Source organism: Panthera onca, chromosome A1, assembly GCF_046562875.1.
Source record: "Panthera onca isolate mPanOnc1 chromosome A1, mPanOnc1 haplotype 2, whole genome shotgun sequence".
NCBI lineage: Eukaryota > Metazoa > Chordata > Mammalia > Carnivora > Felidae > Panthera > Panthera onca.
Genome location: NC_138339.1, coordinates 51,440,539 through 51,460,861, shown reverse-complemented (window position 1 = coordinate 51,460,861; position 20,323 = coordinate 51,440,539). Strand labels below are relative to the sequence as shown.

The following is a 20,323-nucleotide window of genomic DNA, read 5'->3' as shown; positions in this document are numbered from 1 at the left end:
TTTGGCCTGCTGCTGTCTGTGATCTATGGGCTGCATCGAGGCCCCATGGGGGCAGGGGACTTAGATTTCCATGAGGCCATGGAGGCTGTCCCCCAGCGTCTGTCTGGGGAGCTGGGACGTGAGGCGCACACTGGAGACGCCTTTGTGCTGCCGCCGTCATGGCAGAGGGAAGAGGGCCTTTCAGACAGAGAGGCAGACACCCCCACCCACATGTCTGAGGGCAGCAGCCAGCCTGGGGCAGCAGGAACGGATTTTTCAGGACACCTGCCATATGCTCAGAGGCCCAAGGAAAGAAAAGTTTCCATGACAGCCTGAAATCCTATTCATTGCTCCCTCCCCTCTCCCCAGGCTGACTATTAGCCACAAGGGGGGGGGGGGGGGTGGTCACCTTGCCTCAGGAAGTTTTGAGTTCTGCTAATCCTGTACCAGACAATTCCTAGATAAGAAGAGTATCATTTCTTGCACCCACCTGTCAGTTTTTCAGTTTTTAGAGCTGTTTCCAGATAAGGGCCTTTGCACAGATGGAACCTTCTCACCTACCTACAGGCCCTCTGCCCCCATAAATCAAGGGTCAGTCAAGGGTCCATATTTTGGTCAGACCAGTGGAGGTCAAGGGTCAGACCCATGGAAGGAGGTGGAAAAGCAAGAGCTTATAGGTTGTTCCATGGTGGACTTGGTCTTCCTATGATTGAGTTAACTGTTCACGTAACCTACACGGGATAGAATCCTACCATAAATATAATCTAGACGTAAGTATCCTGTAAATAGAGTAGAGCCACTGTCTTCTTTAATCTTTCATCTTTTACAGCTTCCCAGCCCCTCTTTTTGTTGTTGTTATGGCTGTTTAATTAAAAGGATAATTTGGCAGCATGGAGGCCCCACAACTTCCAGGTGAATGGGCTTTGTCGGCTTGCCGTAACTGTCATCCTGGTGGCCGCAGCTTTATTGCTTACTAGCCCCTTTCTCCACACCCAGCCGTGTGTCAAGCACTTAACACCCATGTCTCGTGGAATCCTCCCAACCAGCCTATGTGGTTGTGCTGTCATCTGCCCATTCTGTAAGCTCAGAGAGGCTGAGTAACTTGCCTATGATCACACAGCTCAGGAGTTTTGTTTGTTTTTTAAATGCGGTAAAATTCATATCACAACATGAAATTTACCATTTTAGCCATTGTGAACCATACAGTTTCATGGCGTTTAGTACATCCATTAACACTGCTGTGCAACTGTTGCCTCTCTCTAGTTCCAGAACATTTTCATCCCCCCTGAAAGGAACACTTGTATCCATTAAGTGGCCACTTCCCATTCCTTCCCACTCACAGCCGCTGGCAGCCATTAATCTGTGTTCTATCTGTACGGATTTGCCTGTTCTGGACATTTCGTGTGAAAGGAATCCTACAGTACTTGACCTTTTGTCTGCTTTCTTTCACTTAATGTTTTCAGGGTTCATCCAAGTTGTAGCGCACATCAGTCCTTCATTCCTCATCATGGCTGAATAACACTGTTGTATGGGCATACCACAATTTGTTTATCCATTTATCTGTTGATGGACATTTGGGTTGTTTCCACCTTTTGGCTATTATTATTAGTGCTGCTATGAACATTCAGTACCAGTTTTGTTTGAACACCTATTTTCAGTTCTTTTAGGCATAAACCTAAGAGTGGAATTGCTGATTAGAATTGGCTCTTCAGTGTTGAACTTTTTAAGGAAACCCAGAGTTTTGCTTTTGCCTAGCTACTGCTGCTCCGAGATGACTGGGTGTTGAGTGCTTGGCCAGGGCATGAAGCAACCTGAGAAGGAGAGAGGGTGGGGAAGAAAACCAAAAAGGCAGGAGGCATGACCAGGGTCGCCTTTTTGGTAGGGCAGCATGGCCTTAAATGTGAGACGTTGTTATTACAATCAAAAAGGTATGAGATACATTTTTATTATTAAAAAATCCAAAAGATACAGTAGTATAAAAATTCATTTCCGGGATGTCTGGGTGGCTTAATCAGTTGAGTGTCCAACTCTTGATTTCATCTCAGGTCCTGATCCCAGAGGTGTGGGATTGAGCCCTGCATCGAGCTCCATGCCAAACATGGAGCCTGCTTAGGATTCTGTCTCTCCCTCTCTCTGCCCCTGTCCCCCTTGTGTGTGTGTGCTCACACTCTCTCTCGCTCTCTCTAAAAGAAAAAAGAAAAAAAAATTGTTTTCCCCAAACCCATAGGCCTTTTGCCACAGTTTGGTGTGTATACTTCCAGACCCAAACATATTTATGTGTTTTCATAATTGGGAAAATAAATCTATTTTTATTGACAAGGTGGTAAAAGGAATCCTAGATTACACCCATATAAACTGCCCAGTAAACAGAATTGCAAGATTCCCTCCCTTTCCCCCATTCCATCGTACTTTCTCTTCTGGATCGTGAGCCCCATCCTGCCCCTCACTGGCTGCTTCTGGTATGTGAAGTGGGAAAAGTTAAGGGTGACAGGTTTGTTTCTTGGGGTAAAGTTCTGACTTTCAGGCTTTTGTAGGTGAGGCTGAGTCCTCTGCTAGCCTTCATTTCAGCCCTCCTCCTCCCCAGAAGAGGGAAGCATCAAATGTGGGGGCAGAGTATCCTTTAGTTCACAGTGAATCTGTCATGCTGTGATGCAGGTACCTACAGAAAGGCTCACCTTCCCACTGCAAATTTTGTTTTAATTTTTTTAAATGTTTCTATATTTTTGAGACACACACACACACACACACACACACACACAGTGTGAGCAGGGGAGGGGTAGAGAGAGGGAGACACAGAATCCAAAGCAGGTTCCAGACTCCAGGCTGTCAGCACAGAGCCTAACTCAGGGCTCAAAACTCATGAACTGTGAGAACATGACCTGAGCTGAAGTCAGATGCTCAACCAACTGAGCCACCCAGGTGACCCCAAAATTAGAAATAGTATACTCATTTGGACAGTGAGATTCACAGAATAAAGTAAAAAATCTGCTGCTTATCCCACTCACCAAAAATACCTTCTGGGAGTAGTTTTTTTATGTCTTTTTCCAAAATTGATCTACTGTAATTCCTCATAATTCAGAGATTCCATACTTGCGAATTGACTAAAATTTGTGGGTTTTTTTATTTATTTTGAGAGAGAGAGAGCAGGGGAGGGGCAGAGGGAGAGGGGGAGGGAGGGAGGGAGGGAAGGAGGGAGAGAGAGAGAGAGAGAGAGAGAGAGAGTGAGAGAGAGAATGAATCCCAAGCACTCTCAGCACAGAGTGTTGTGGGGCTCAGACTCACAAACCGTGAGATCATGACCTGAGCCGAAGTTGAGAGTCAGGTGCTTAACCGACTGAGCCACCCAGGTGCTCCTCACTAAAATTTATTTGTAATCTCAAAATCCATACTCACAGAACTTTGGCGGTCATTCGTGGACATGTGCAGAGGCACCCAGTGTGCATGTTCCCAGCTGAGGAACAAAGACAACGCTCTGCCTTCTTGATTCAGCTCTCGTGCTTAAAAACAAGGGTCCTTTTCTCAGTGTGTTTAGTGCCACATTTTCTCATTTTTCTGCTTGTTGGTGGTTTTACTGCTTAATACGGCCCCCAAGAAGCATAGTGCTGAAGTGCTGTCTCGCATTCTTGAGTGCAAGGCCATGATGTGCCGTTCAGAAAAAACCTGTGTGCTAGATGAGGCTTGTTCAGGCGTGAGTTACAGTGCTGCAGGCTGTGGGTTTGGTGATAATGAATCAACAGTATATTGAACAGAAATACACAGAACCAGGTTCTGTGTTGATCGATTGATGAAAACATGACCAGTGGCTCACAGGAACCTAACTCTGTACTTCCCTAGGAGCCTGGTTCTGGGTTCACTAGTTCCGCCTTTCCCAGTGACTTTATGGAACACAGCTTCTGCAAATAACCAGAATCAATTGTGTATGTACACAGGTGGGTTAATACCAAGAGTGCTTTCTTCGTAGCACGTCAAGAACATCTTTCCTGTCAGTCTGTCTGGGTTTACCTTACTCTTCCTTGACTGCAGAGTTCTCTATATCATAAACACTGACGTCTGTTTGATTACTCCACTGTCGGTGGCCATTTAGATTGCCATCTGGTTTTTTCACTACTGTCAACAGTATGACAACTATCCTTTTCCCTGTATCTTTGTACAAGGAAGTGTGAGAAAAATGCCCAGAGATGGAAATGCTTGGGACAAAGGTGTGTGCGTTGTGTGCATGTAAGATTTTGATAGGAAGCACTAAATTGCCTCGTGAATGACAAGATCCCTTTTCTTAAATTGAACTTAATTTGTGGGAGCCTTAGGAACCACACTTCTCCACCTCAAGAAACCATCAGTGGAGGAGCAGTGTCCCTCCCCCATGCCGACCCCCCACCAGTGTCTACTTATGGCTTTCCTTCTGTGCTCCTAGCAGGAAGTACCTTTGCATCCCTCCTGCTGCCTTGCCCTGTCCAGGATGCCCAGATGAGAAATGAGTTCCCCAGACCAATTGCTTTTAAGACTCCTCAAGCCAAAAAAAAAAAGACTCCTCAAGCCAGAAATGAATAGTCTCATCTCTTAGCGAAGGTACCAGTGAAAACCATTGCCTACCAAGGGCTTGTGCTCTCTGGGCCTCAGGAAATTCTAGGAGTGGCCCATCTCTGTCCCAGTAAAGCACCTTCACTCCCCCCTCAGTCACCCCTGCATCCTTCCCCTTTCCTCCCCCTGCTTTGATTAGCAACTGCTGCTTCTGAGAAGCAGTTTCTTTGAGAGCAGGGCAGGGGGGCGGTGGGATGGGGTCTCCCTGTTGCAGACTTGAAAGCAGTCTTAATCCCTCCTGGTGGAGGGGATGAAGGAAGGCAGTACCTTCCTGCTGGGGGAGAAGTTAAACACACCAGCTCTCCCCAAGCTGGGAATAGTCGAAATGCCCCTAGGGTACTAATCGTGGGCAGTGGATGCAAAGGGGGCCGTTTTTCCAGGTGGCCTTTTTCACGGGTGTACTTTAGACAAAGTAAAGCAGGAGATTCATTTACAGGATTAAACCCAAATCTGCAAGGAAATATGGCTGCCCCCATGCAGGAGGTAATTCACGGGGGAGTGGCTAGGAGGAATCCTACATTCCCTTCCTGCCATGGTTTCCCATTTCAGAAAATGAAGACTCGTCTTACATTTGATGTGTGCACTTAATATTGACAGTCGTTTATTATTTCCTCCAAAGGCTGTGCAACATCAATGGTGCCTCTTCTAATCAGTAGCATCTTGGTGGTGGCCCCACAGCATGGGCTGGACTGGAAAAAGTGGTCTGTCACCCGAGGGCCATACCAAATACATCCGGACTTGGGGCCCTGATGTTGCAGTGCTGTGAGTGAGGACATGGTGATTTTCCATTTCCTGTTCCCATCTCTGCAGACTGGCAGGCTTAGAGCTATTTTCAGGGGAAGGATTTTGTGTGACATGTTGGTCAGGAAACTGGCTGGGCCGGAAACTCAGAAATTGTACAGTTTGCCTTAGCAAGTTTAGTGCTCAGGCCTGTTTTTCCAGGGCCTGGGGTTCTGGGATCCAAGTAGGGTTTTTCTGTGGCTGGGGAGAGTAAGAGGGAAGTCTTAAGATGCATGGGTTAATTGAAGATGCAATGTTCAGGAGCCCATGACCCCACACAGGTAAGTCATTTAAACAAAACAAAACAAAACATTTATTGGACCTCTGCTGTATACCGGAAGCTATATACCCACGGAGGCAGTGGCAAACAGAAGGAATATCTATAGTCCCTGTCACTGAAGATAAGTCATTCCACACACCTTTACCTCCTATGCACTGAGCCTGGGAGATAGTTGGGGGCACAAAACAAATCTAATCCCCATCCTTATGTTGCTTATGATCTGGAGGCATCTCCTAAAGAAGCAGCCTTCAAGCCAGAGACCCAGCAGGTCTCTGGAGACATGCCAGGAACGAGCCAGTGACCCTTCTAAGAAAATCTAAATGTCCTTACTTTCAGGAGAATAGCCTGGCCCACATCTTAGCGGGAAGATGACCAAGACATTGACGTCAAGCACCCTGTCTGCTCTTCACACTTATCTGCAGCCTGGCTGCTGAGAGCTAGGCATTTATCTTTCTTTTCTTTTTATTTACTTTAACCTTGAACCCTCTCTGTAGTGAATACTGTGTCTTACCAGTACCTTCTCCCTTGTTACAGTCAGGATTGTGTTATATGCATTCTTCTGTTAATGCTGAAGAAGAAGAACTTTAGAGTCCTAATTCGTTAGTCCTCTTGCCCCCTGGGAGAGCCACTGGAGACTTTTCCAGATTGTATCTCTTCCTTGTCTCACCTCAGAGACTCAGGCTGTCCGTGGTGGAGACATTTCACTCCTCAAGTCACAGCAGCCTGCCCTTCACTGAGCACCCACCACCTAGTCAGCATGAGTGGTGACACTACAGGCAGGGCAACTTTGGTTGGCTTTAAAACCACTTTCAGACCCAAAGAAACAGGCCAGCCGTTATACCCCTGGGTGGTGAGATTAGAGATTATTTTTATGTTAGGTGTGTTTGCCTGGATCTTTTCTTTTTTCTCTCCTCTCCTCTCCTCTCCTCTCCTCTCCTCTCCTCTCCTCTCCTCTCCTCTCCCCTCCCCTCCCCTCCCCTCCCCTCCCCTCCCCTTCTCTTAAGTTTATTTATTTATTTTAGGGGCACCTGGGTGGCTCAGTTGGTTAAGTGTCCGACTTTGGCTCAGGTCACGATCTCATGGTTCGTGGGTTCGTGCCCTGCGTCCAGCTCTGTGCCGACAGCTCAGAGCCTGGAGCCTGCTTCAGATTCTGTCTTTTTCTCTCTTTTTGCCCCCCCAACCCCCGCTTGCGCTCTGTCTCTCTCTCAAAAATAAATAAACTTTTAATATTTATTTATTTTAAAAGAGAGGAGAGAGAGCATGAGTGGGGGAGGAGAGAGAGAGAGAAAGAGAGACAGAGAGACAGAGAGAGAGACAGAGACAGAGAGAGAATCCCAAGCAGGCCCCACTGTCAGTGCAGAGCCTGATGCAGGACTTGATCTCACAAACCGTGAGATCATGACCTAAGCCGAAACCAAGAGCTGGACACCCAACAGACTAAACCACCCAGGTGCCCCTGCCCGGATTTTTGAGATTGTCTTAAAGGAGTATCTGTTGCCTCTCCCTGCCTCCTGAGTCTTTGATTTAATTATAAGCATTTCAGTGTCTAGACAGGAAAAGTGTCTTCTTTGTCACTTGACATGTTGTGGTTCCTGGAACTCTTCTAGGAAAGTGTGATTTGTGGGCACTTGTAAAGCACAGTCATACTGAGATAGTCTTGGATTAGGACAGACCCATGTTCTGGAACCTTCTCTGGAAGTTACTCTGCCAGTTCTGACTTCTAGGGTCCCATCAATGGTGTCTTCTGAGAATTTTAAACTGTTTTTTTTTTTTCCAAGCGGGAGAGTGATATTTGTTCCTTGTAGAAAATTAGAAAATAGAGAAAAATACAAAGAATAAAACAAAAATTACTTGCAAAATCACTACATTTTTTTTTTTTCTGTAATCAAAACTTGGGGGTAGAGGGCAGACCCTGGCCCCAGTGATCAAGGAATGGTTAGTATGTTGTTTATATGCCAGACCACTGATTCTTTGTATGGATTTCCTCATTTGGTCCTCACAACAGTCTTATAAAATAGGCAGTATTATTTTCTCCACTTGACAGAGGAGGGCTGAGGCCCACTAAGGTGAGTTGCCCAAGGGTACATGGATGGGGACCCAGGTAGCCGTCTCCCTGGGTCCTTGCTCTCAGCCACCACACAACAGCGGCCTTTGTCCTACAGCTGGATTTCTTCCTTCTGCCTCTGCAGCTGGGAGACCGGCTAGCAGGCAGCGAGGTTGCTAGGAAACTCCTGGCTCTCTTTCCTGAGCCTGCAGAGCCACATGTTAGCCAGCCTGGGTGAACACCTCAGTCCTCAGGGATATGTCTCGGGTCTGGAAGCAGCTCACCTTCTAACCTTGAGGGAAGTGGCCAGAGTTGCCTTTCCTCCTCCTCCTCCTCCTCTGTGCTGCAGCAGAGGTCCAGCCAGGACCCCTGATCGCCATGCCAGTGATACTCCAGCCCAGAAAGGCGTGCTGTCTGCTCTTCGTGCAGCCACAGCCCCGTCGGGCCTGGCCCACAGCAACCCCCGGTGAGCTGGGAGTGAGCATTCTGCAGAGCAGTGACCTCCATTCGTGGAGAGAACTCTGTTCCTCCACATGAAGCACGTGCTCAGTCCTGGCCCCAGCTGCCAGCCATGTACCTGACAAAGGGCCCCCACCCCACAGCCCCTGCTTTTAGACAGTGAAATTGTTTCGTTTCTTTTTTTTTTTAATACTTTTTTTTTTTTTTTAATGTTTATTTATTTTTGAGAGAGGGAGACACAGAATCTAAAGCAGGCTCTGGGCTCTGAGCTGTCAGCACAGAGCCCGACACGAACCACGAGATGATGACCTGAGCTAAAGTCGGACACTCAACAGACTGAGCCACCCAGGTGCCCCTAGATAGTGAAATTGTTTGTAGAGAGGAGCACAAAGGAACCCAGGATCTGCTGCCACCGTGTGAAGTCATTGTACCAGTTGCTCTGTCCTGAGACAAGGAAGTTCTCACAGCCAGAAGGGAAGCCAGTGTGTGACCCAGCTGGCTAAATGCCACCCTGACCTGAGAAGCATTTTTACAGTTTCCTCTTGAAGACAGCAACCACCCGCAGCCTCACCTCTAGTCTCTGTTTCCAAAGTTGGACTGAGCAATTGACTCAGCCAGTCAGACGTGTGCTTTCATTCATTCATTTGTTTCCCTCAACATTTTATTGAGCCCTACTCTGTGCCAGAGACTGGAGATACAGCCATGGATGGAACAGCCTGCTTTTAGGGGAGAAAGGAGACAGGCCTGGGGAGGAGGGAGGCACCGTAAGGCATCTTGTGGACGGGGATCTGATCTGTGCTTCACTGTACTCAGCACAGAGGAAGTACGAGTTTGTGGAGTCTTCTTCAGCGACCGGGACTGTAGACGTTGCTTCCACTCACACCGTCTCCCTGGGGCTGTAAGCCATTGTAAGGACCTTTCTTTGTGTCCTAAGGAAGGGTGAAACTCACCCAGGGCAGATCCCAGGTCCACCTGCACGCCAGGTCTACCCAGCTGGCCCCTTTGCCCGGTTTGGCTAAGATCAGAGGCTTTTTCTCCAGGACATTTCCTAATCTCCAGATCCCTGCAGCAGGGTAAGGGCAGAGTGGGAGGGGCACTCCCAGAGGTCTGCACAGCTTCCCACTCCCCCAAAGAACCCAAGCACTGCCTTTAGCTGCAGGGTTTTTGTACTCTGTCCCTGACTTTTTGTCTCCACCGTATCAGATTCTATCCAGAAACTAACCTGTCATGGTCCCTATGACTGCAGTTGCACGGTTGGCCCTGAGTCAACAGAAGTTCACAAGAGCAAGATCCACTGTTTGGGGGGAGCACTGGGCACCATTCCAACACGCTGAGCCTTCAAGCCACCTTTGCCCCATCGGCTTGCCCAGCCCTCACAGCCAGTGCATGGCCGGGCCTCTCTAGAACCACGGGTGGTTCATCAGAGTGCCCCCTGCCCTCTGTAAAAAAAAAAAAAAAAAAAAAAAAAAAAGTAAAACAGCCTTTCAGAGGGTGCTGTCCTCAGAGTGGCTTCCTGGCTTCTCTGTCACATCACTCAAAATCTGTCTCCCATGGTTCCTCAGGAAGACATTTGCCTGCTGGACGTATGAGCAGTGTGCTCTAGGGAGACAAGGAAGAAGCCCCCCTTCTGGCCTCCAGTAAAATACAAAAAGCCAAAGAATTTTTTGAAGTTTATCTGTTTATTTATTTATTTTGAGAGAGAGAAGGAGAGGGGCAGGGGGGGAGAGAGAGAGAGAGAGAGAGAGAGAGAGAGAGAGAGAGAATGCCAAGCAGGCTCCACGCTGTCAGCACGGAGCCCAGTGCAGGGCTTGAACTCACGAACTGTGAGATCATGACCTAAGCCAAGATCAAGAGTCAGGCACTTAAATGCCTGAGACACCCAGTCTCCCCAAGCCAAAGAATTTTTTAATGAAAAAGCTCATTTAGGTGGATGGGAAGAGGGTGGTCCTTTATTACAGAAAGTGTCCCGTTAGAGATACACTCTTCAACTTCAGTCCTCTCATTGGGAGGAAAAAGTAGGTCCTGTTGGTTGTACTGATCTGTAGCAGAAAGGCTCTGAGATTAAACTGCTAAACTAGCATAAGCATAGAGGAGGTTGAAGACAAGAGTGTGTGTGGAGAACGGGACTGTGAGGTGGGGAGTGGGCACAACTGGCCTCACACCCACATCTGTGGGAATCCCTGCACCCAGACAGATGTACTTGTTATGGAGACTCTGTGGGATTGTAGGGATCCTCATGACTCTGAGATGCTCTGGACTGTGGTGCCGTTTATTCATCATTTAAAATAAAAAGCAGTTCTTTATTCACCTTGTGCCAGATGCTGTGCCACGTAAAGGGGTTCTGTGATGTTCTGCAAGACACACGTGACCCCTGACCTCATGGAACAGATTGCTGGATTTCCAATTCTGATTTGTCCCCTACCAGCTGGGTGATTGGAGCAGCTCACTCAATCCTTCTGAGCTTGATTCCAAGTGGGAAACTCTCCCAGCCTCCCGGCATGTTACCAGAATGTGCTGAGTCCATGACACGGAGGCCTCCCCTCCCTGGGTGCTGCCTGTGTTTCTTGGTGCCTGCTGGACTGTGGTGGCATCTGGCAGCAGAATCCCTGTGCACCCAGAATGCATGTCCTGGTTCATGCATGTTCTGTCTCTTGCTGACTAGCTCGGTGACCTGGGAAAGTCCCACGCCTGTGGAGAGGACCCATCTGGGAAAGGCTGTGGACCCCGTGGTCCCCTTTGCTTCCCTCTATGTGAACCTTGGAACCTGCAGCACCAGGGTGGAGTTCAAGGTCGCAGTCCAGGGGAAGGAGGCTGGAGCCACTCTAGAGTCCAGCATAGCCTGGCCAGGGGCATTGAGTTGGGGTTGGGGAGCCTTTTCTTGAGCTTATTTCTACCCCTTTTTCGGGGCCTGTAAGAAAATGTCTTGCAGCACTAGCTACCAACTTTGGTTCATCCGTACTTACCTAACAGGACCTGAGAAGAAGATCCTGGGTCTGGGGTGCAAAGAATAAGTACCATGTTCCATAAATCATAGAACAGCAGCTGCTGTTGTTTATGGAGTGCTTTCTTTGTCCTAGGATCTGTGCCAGTCACGTTACTTGTGCTATCTCCTGAGTCTCCCTACCACTCTTTGAGGTATGGGTTTCTAAGTGATGGCCCGAAATCACACATGATATTGGAGAGGGCGTTCTCAACCTGTTTCCAGTCAGGACCTCCCCCAGAATCTGGGCTCCCCTGGGTCACAACATTCTCAGCCCTCATTAAATATTCTCAGCTCACGTTAAATATATGTCTCTCCTGATAGCCACTTCTCTCCCCCAAGGAAGGAGAATCTGAGGAAGAAAGAATTAGCATCAGAAAAGTCTCCATTCAGCCTGGTCCTGCCTGGGAACAAATGGGCCCATACTTCTTCCCCTGGGTACTGGGAGAAAGCTCTCCACCACAGCTTCCTGTTTCCTCTTTGGCTCCAGCCATCTCTATCTACTGCCTGGTCCTTCCCACAGTCACCTCCGAAGATACCAGGCCTACCCGGAGGGCCAGGCAAGGCTGGGAAGCCAGTGGAGTGGCCCTTTATCCCCTGACCTGCCTCCCTCACCTCCCTTTACCATCAGCACCTGACAGAGTAGGACAGAGGGCTCCTGAGGGTTGTGGGGCAGCCATGGGGCCTCAGTTCCTATTCACATTTTTTCTCTTTCTCAGATGAAAAGAGAGGGGAAAACTTTAAAATAGGGGAATGGCCCTTCTTGGGGAACAGTAGCTTTGCCTGTTTTTAAAAGTGTTGCATTTCTTTAGGGAAGAAGAGGAACCAGCTCTTGCTTTAAAACCTGGTTTTCTTTAGCCAGGAAACTGTGGCCTCATCCCTGAGCCTCAGTGTAGCTCCTGAATGGGCAGCAGGTAACCCCGGATGAGTGTGTAAAGAGGTGTCTTGCTGGGCATGAAGGGCTGTCTATGGGGGAGTTCACAGCAAGCAGTACGTGAAGCAGACTGTATAGTAGTGTGTGAGCAGCCCTGGGCCTGGACATCACAGATAGGGCGGCACTGACTTTTTATAGAATCCTACTCTGCACCGTTTTGTTTAGGAATTTTTCTGAAGGCAGTATAAATGTTGATGATTGTTGGAGATGGGTGATGTATTCTTAGGGGTTCGTTAGAACATCTCTTTTTTTTTTTTTGGTGTTTTAATTTTTCCAAAATAAAACCTTTTTAAAGTTTATTTATTTATTTTTGAGAGGGAGGAAGAGTGTGAATTGGGGGAGGGACAGAGGATCCCAAGCAGGTTCTGTGTGGTCAGCACGGAGCCCAATGCAGGACTCAAACTCTCAAACTGTGAGATCATGACCTGAGCCGAAATCAAGAGTCAGACGTTTAACCAACTGAGCCACCCAGGTGGCCCTAAAATAAAACATTTTTTTAAGCAGTTAAAGGTACTGTTTCTCTCAGCCCTAATTCAGAAAAGTCAGGAATCCTGTTTGGTCTGGTGAAGGCTTGAATGCTAGGACCATAGGTATAAGAAGAAAAGCCAGTCTTTAGAGTAGTCTGTTCATAGAGACAGAAAATAGAATGGTGGTTACCAGAGGAGGGGGCACAGGGACAGTGAGTTACTGGGTTTCATGGGTGTACAGTTTCCATGTTGCAAGATGAGAAGAGTTCTAGTGATTGGTTGCACAACAATGTGAATGTACTGAATGCCACTGAACTGTATGGTTAAAATGGTGCATTTTATGTTATGTGCATTTTACCACAACAAACAAAAATGCTATTAAAAAAAAGAAAAGGAAAGAAAAGCCAGTCTGTGAGAGTCCCTCCTGAGGCTTGCTGGACTGACAGTGTCTTGCCACTTTGGTTGAGTCAGGCCACTTGGCTGGACTTGTGGTGGTCAGTCCAGTAATTGTGTGACATGCCAGGAATGGCTGGGGCTCTCCCGGTTGTCTGTGCATCAGAGTAGCAAGAGGACTCGGTCAGCCGGGTGTGCAAAGGGTCTTGTAGGGCATTATTTGCAGGTTCACCACTGCCACCTACACTAAGGGTTCATGTGCCTGTGCCTGGCTGCAGACGCAGGCTGAGCGCTTCAGTAGTTTTAGGATTTTTTTTTAATCTTATAAGTATGATGATAGGGCTCCCACTGGTCAAATTTGGAACAATGTAAACATCCAAAAAGAAAAATGTAGATAGAATGATAGAATTGTTAAAAATTCTTTTTCAACCCCAGTGTAATTACTTACTTATTCAGGAAAGAATTCTTCCTGGACGCCAAATCATTCAGTTAAAGTTTGGTGGGGGGATGCCTGGGTGGCTCGTGGGTTAAGCGTCCGACTCTCGGTTTGGGCTGAGGTCATGATCTCACAGTTTCGTGGGTTCGAGCCCCCATTGGGCTCTGTGCTGACAGTGTGGAGTCTGCGTGGGATTCTCTCTCTTCTCCCTCTCTCTCTGCCCCTCCCCTGCTTACGCTGTCTCTGTCTCTCTCTAAATAAATAAACTTAAAAAATAAAGGTTGTTGGGAAACAGGATATTCAGAGAGTCTGAAGGCGTCACCTCACAGATTACTTATTAATTTCACAGGAAAATGGTACCTTTAAAATGGAGAGATCTGGTGTCACCTCCTTAACCAAGCGATCAAACGTAGCATCGCTATTGCCGGGACAAACTGACGTTATATAACTCCTGATGTGATCCGGTAAGAAGGACAAAACATCACCTCTGTAGTTTCCTTGCCCAAACTGTTTTATCATGAGGAAACAGTCCAGAATATGGGACTTTTTTTTTAAGTAGTCTCTAGGCCCAATGTGGGGCTTGAACTCATGACCCTGAGATCAAGAATTGCATGCCCTACCAACTGAGCCAGCCAGGTGCTCCCAAAATATAGGACATTTTAGAAGAAAACTGGCCTGGGTTTATCTAGAGTCAGTGTCATGAAAAACAAAGAATAGGACTCAAAGATATAAGGGGACACCATGTGTGAGCTTTGTTGAACCTGGATCCAAAAAAAACAAAGGTTATAATAAAAGACATTTTGGGCACCTTAGGGGAAGTCAAATGTAGATTGAATATTAGAAAATGTTATTGCCGGGGCACCTGGCTGGCTCAGTCAGTGGAGCATGCAACCCTTGATTGCTCAGGGTCGTGAGTTCAAGCTCCATGCTGGCTGTGGAGCTTACTTAAAAAAAAAAAAAAAAAAAAAAAAAAAAAAAAAGAGGGTGCCTGGGTGGCTCAGTCGGTTAAGCATCTGACTTCGGCTCAGGTCATGATCTCATGGTCCATGAGTTCGAGCCCCGCGTCGGGCTCTGTGCTGACAGCTCAGAGCCTGGAGCCTGCTTCAGAGTCTGTGTCTTCCTCTCTCTCTGACCCTCCCCCATTCATGTTCTGTCTTTCTCTGTCTCAAAACTAAATAAACATTAAAAAAATTTTTTTTTAAAAAAAAGGAAAGAGGGGCGCCTGGGTGGCTCAGTCAGTTGAGCATCCGACTTTGACTCAGGTCATGATCTCACACTCATGGGTTTGAGACCCGCGTCAGGCTCTGTGCTGACAGCTCAGAGCCTGGAGCCTTGCTTTGGATTCTGTGTCTCCCTCTCTCTCTGCCCCTCCCTCTCTCTCTCTCTCTGTCTCTCTCTCTCTCTCTCTCAAAATAAACATAATAATTTTTTTTTTAAAGAAAAGAATGTTACTGCATTAATCCTGATGTCCTTAGAATTGGTAATAGCATTATGATTATGTAGGAAAATGACTTCAGGGCTGTACACTGTCCAGGGCTGGCTTGTCACGTCTGCAACTTCATTAAAAATGGTCCAGCAAGGGGTGCATGGGTGGCTCAGTCAGTTGAGCTTCCGACTTCAGTTCAGGTCATGATCTCACAGTCCGTGAGTTTGAGTCCCGCATCGGGCTCTGTGCTGACAGCTCAGAGCCTGAAGCCTGCTTCAGATTCTGTGTCTCCCTCTCTCTCTGCCCCTCCCCCGTTCATGCTCGGTCTCTCTCTGTTTCACAAATAAACAAACATTAAAAAAAAATTTTTTAAAAAGAAATAGTCCAGCAAACTCAGTATTTATACACACACACACACACACACACACACACACACACACACACACACACACATGGAATAAATGTGGCTCTAAGTCAGCAGTTGGTGAATCTGGCTGAAGGGTCCTCTGTGTTCATTATTTAATCTTTTCTGTGTATTTGAAAAATTTCCAAACAAAAAGTACATTAAAGGAGTTGAAGAGAATCTGTGGCTCTGGTGTGACTTGGAAAGATTCCGACTTCTGTCCCCCACACCTCCCAGGGGACCTGCCTGAAGACTTCCAGGCATCTGTCGTCAGTGCAGCTTGTCGATAAGGAGCAGGCAGCTGAGTGGCGGTGCTTGGTTGCAGCAATGGGGACAAAAGGCTGGCCTGCTCACAGTCATGGGAGGAGGGGAGGAAATGTCTGCCAGGCACGTGCAACACCAGGAAACTCATAAAATCTTTTCTGGCTGTGAAATGTATTGTGCTTGGGAATAGTTGCTAAGCTGGGGTCTGCTGGCCAGCAATTAAGAGCAGGGACTGTAAGGTCGCTCCTAGATGTGTGGAGCTAAGTTCTCTGAGCTTCTGGGGATCTGAACGCAACCTGCCTGGGAGGATCCAGTGCCCAACCCAGCACGAAGGCTCCCCATGTGTGTGTGTTGGGTACTACTGAAGCGCTTCCCATTCTGCGTGGCCATTTCATCTCCATGGGGGGCATATTCCTAAACAGGAAACAAACGGCCTGTGGAGCTTGGTGCTCTTAGGTCCAGCGCCAACTCTGAGGATTCAGACCCCACTCTGCCTGGCCCTGGCCCACAGTGTGGTGGGTCCCCAAGAAGCTTCTCCAGCCTGGGGAGCAGGTGAATTCAGATTTCTTCAGTAATCCATAGCTCCTTCCATTTGAGGCTAATCCTCTTGGGCCTGGTGGCTGGGAAAAAGGCAGAGCTCTGAAAGGTTTGAAAAGCCCTGAGGGCAGGGAGGAAACTAATCTCACTGAGCACATCTGCCAGTTAGAATAGATTGCTGGCTGCCAGAAATGGTGTGGAAGAGTGTTAATGCCACCCTGAGTATGATGCATGTTTTTGCCGGGCTGTGACCTTCACCTTGCCACCTTCTGCCCTGGGGAAGAAAAGAGCACTTGTATCTACTTGAATCTACTGAGTGCCTGCTAACAGTGTTGGCTTAGTTCGGCATAAGGTTCAGGTAAAACTGGACAATTGTGCAAGAAAATGTTTTCTTTTTAAGTTGTACAAAGAATATATGATCATGGGAGAAAAAATTAGGGAATACAGATAATCTGAGAACAATTTAAATGGCCCTAAATTCAACTATCAACAGAGTACCTGGGCACCTAGGTGGGTCAATTGGTTAAGAGTCTGACTCTTGATTTCAGCCCAGGTCATGATCTCATTGTCATGAGATCTAGTCCCACCTCGGGCTCTGTGCTGAATGTGGAGCCTTCCCTCCCTCCCTCTCTTCCCCCCTCACAGGGCGCCTGGGTGGCTCAGTCAGTTAAGCATCCTACTCTTGGTTTTGGCTTGGGTCATGATCTCAGATTCGTGGGGTTCAAGCCCCACAATGGGCTCTGCACTGACAGCACCGAGCCTGCCTACAACTCTGTCTCTCCCCCTCTCTCTCTGCCCCTCTCTCACTCTCTCAAAATAAATAAACTTAAAGAAAAAGATTCTCTCTCTCTCTCTCTCTCTCTCTTTTCCACTTCGCCCCCTCCCCTGCTCAAAAAACAAAACAAAACGAGAGAGAATACCATTCATTCTTTGAACGAATATTCATTGGGCAGCTACTCTGTGTCAGGCACCGTGCTGGGACCTGGGGGCACAGCTGCAAATGGGTCAGACACGGTTCCTGTCCTCATGGGCTTAGGCCCATTAATGACCTATTAGTCAGGTGCTAGCCATTTATCAATACTTGATATTAAGCAATCTGAGCATGAGAAGTGCCTTAATGACAGCCAGTGGCCTCTGAACTGAGTGCTGAAGGACACACAGGAAGGTGAGTGAAGGGATGAGCACTCCCAGGCGGAGGAGAGGTCCTGCATTTAGGGAGGGTGTGGGGGCTGGAGAGGCCTGGTCAGCCAGCCGCACCCCAGGATTTCCAGCCATACAGGAGGCTCTCCCGCCTTGGACAGCATTGATCTTGCCTGTCCTGCCTGAGTTTCCCAGGTGTGCAAGACCAGGGAAGGTGTGAGCTGTGGAGGCGGTGCTATGCCAGGCTTAGGCCCTGCTGGATAAGGGCTCTGGCAGCCGAGGCTCTGGGGTGGCTGTAAGCTGCATAGGAGCCGGTCAGCCATCAGTCTCCACTCTTTGCTGCTTTGTATATTTCTACTTGCTCAGTTCCTGCCCATCAAAGACCAGAGCCTCACGTCACACCAACTTTGCCCACTTAGTGGACTCTTTTAAAGCTTGCAGAGAAAATAGAGACACTGGCTTCCCAGAGTCCAATGTTTCGTTTCTTGGTGACACTTTTTTTGACATTTTTTTTGTTTGTTTGTTGAGAGAGAGAGACAGAGCATGAGTGGGGGAGGGGCGGAGAGAGGGAGAAACAGACTCTGAAGCCGTCTCCAGGCTCTGAGCTGTCAGTACAGAGCCTGACACGGGGCTCCAGCTCCCAAACTGTGAGATCGTGACCTGAGCCAAAGTCAGACACTTAACCGACTGAGCTACCCAGGTGCCCCTCTTGGTGACATTTTTTGAGGCTTTCCTGAGAAATGTGTTGTATCTGCTGTAAGGCAGCCTGAAGCGGCTACTTCCTCATCTCTCCTAAGAAGCATGAAAGTCTGGTGAGAACTGGGTCACAGGGTACTCACAGTTGTGCACAGGTGTGCGGACCCTTTGTTGCATGCTCTCTGAGCTCAGCTGGGCCACCCCACCGCCTCTTCCAACACTCACTCAGCAGTGTTCTGCCCCTGCTTAGGCTGGGCTCGGAGGCTACGGGCGACCACACCAAAGCCAGGCCTCAGGGATCACCATGTGATGTGGGGCTTGGCCAGAACAAGGACAGTGGTCGGGGAAGGCTTTCAAGGGTGAAGGGTGGGGAGAGGTTGGCAGAGTGAACAGGGAAAGGGGAAGGGTGATCCAGGCTGGGTAGATGAAGGCTCATGAGGAAGGGGGGCACGGGGCTTTCGGAGAGTGCAGTGACAGAGGCCTCAGCCAGGTGTGCGTGGTTTCTGCAGAGGTGGGTTTAGGCTGGGGGGCCTGCAGCCGCCCCACCTGCAGAGCTTTCCCCAGTGGGAGCTGCCACTGGAGCTCTCCACCACTGGTGACTGCTGGGGATTGTTCTGTAAATACCTCAGTTCCCTTGACCCTTGAGGATAACTCAAGACTCGTGTTTAATTTTTGTTTGTATCTAACTCCATGTGGCTTTATTTCATGGCATTTATTTCCAGGATCTTCCGGTATTTACTCATTGTTCCTTCAGAGGAACCTTCTGAGCCGTGTGACGTGCCTGTTTGTGGGGTTTCACATCTTTTTGCCACTGCCCACGGATAGGAGTATATCCCAGTTATCTATTCCTGCCAAACAAATCATCCCTAAACTTGGTGATTTAAACAACAGTGATATGTGGGAAGCCTGAGTGGCCCAGTCGGATAAGCAACCAGCCTTCAGCTTAGGGCATGATCTCCTGGTTTGTGAGTTCGAGCCCCACGTCGGAGGGGCTCCAGCTCAGAGCCCGAAGCCTGCTTGGGATTCTCTCTCACCCTCTGTCTCTCTGCTCCTCCCTCCTCTTTCTCTCTTAAAAATAAATAAATAAACACTAAAAAACAAAACAAAAAAAACAGCAATGTGGGTTGCATGGGGTTTTTTCCTCTGCTGGTTTCACCTATGCTCATTCAAACAGCGCTGGAGGGGCTGGGCTAGAAGGTCCTGGATGGTCTCGTTCTCATGTCTGAGAGTTGGCGCTGGCTGTCACCTGGGTTCCTCTGTTCTTGTGGCCTCTCCACCTCCAGCAGGCTAGGCTTGCTTCCTTACATGATGGTCTCAGCATGGCACTCCAAGGGAGGAAGAAGGTGGGAGTTGCATGGCCTCTCTAAAGCCTCACCTCAGAAGTCCATAGTGTTACCCCCACCCCAGTTGCATTAAGATATAATTGGCACATAATGTCATATTAGTTTTCAAGTGTATAAAAATGATTTGATATATGTACCTATTGTACGCATGTAAGTTTAGTTGACATCCATCATCTCACACAGTTACAAATGTTTTTCTAATGATAAGAACTTTTAAGATCTCTCTTAGCAGCTGTCAAATACACAGTACAGCATTGTTAACTAGTCACCATACTGTACCTTACATCCCCGGGGCCAATTTATAGCTGGAAGTTTGTACCTTTTGACCCCCTTCACAAGTTTCCGCCATCCCTGCCTCTGGTAGTCACCAGTCAGTTCTTTGTACCTTTGAGTTTGGCTTTTTCAGATTCTGCATGTAAGTGAGACCATGCAGTATTTGTCTTTCTCTGCCTGATTTATTTCACTTAGCATAATGCCCTCAAGGTTTATCCATGTTGTCGCAAATGGCAGGATTTCCTTCTTTGCATGGCTGAATATTATTCTATTGTACATAAATACCGCGTTTTCTCTGTCCATCAGTGGATACTCAGGTTGTTTCTCAGTCTTGGCTATTGTAATTAATGCTGCAGTGAACACAGGGGTACGGATAACTTCAAGATCATGTTCCCTTTCTGGCTTTCCTCCCTTTCCTGTCTTCTCCCACTTACCAGTCTTTCCTAGGCTCACCTCCTAAGCAAACTGTTTCTGAGGGAATCCAAGCTGAAAAGCTATTGACAGGGTTTGAACCCAGTACTGAGGACAGTGGAGAGCCATTGAGGGGCTTTTCTACATGTGGGGGGACAGGATCAAATTTGCAAGGTCATTCTGACTGTGGCTGTCTGACCCCGTGACCAGTCCTGACATTGTGTTAGTGAGGACCAGGCAGGAATGGAGAGAGGGCTCCCTCATCCTCCAGGCCCTCACTGCTGTTTCTAACTGCCGTGGAGTGCCTTCTTTGTTCCACGTGCTGGTCTGAACATGTGGTGTACATTTTCTCGTTGTATCTGACAAAACCCTTAGGTTCCATTTTATAGATGAGGGAACTGAGGCATAGAAAGGCCTCTGTGCACAGTCACCTGTGCACAATCACACAGCTGGACATGATGACTTGGGGATTTAAGCGCAGGGTTGGCAGATCCAAAATG

The 20,323-nt window shown here is 48.1% G+C and overlaps 1 protein-coding gene across 4 annotated transcripts in view; it reads left to right on the top strand.

Moving 5' to 3' along the window:
- Positions 1-20,323, top strand: part of CCNJL (cyclin J like) — a 108,858-nt gene that overhangs the window by 30,554 nt on the left and 57,981 nt on the right. The gene's annotated exons all lie outside the window — the stretch shown is intronic.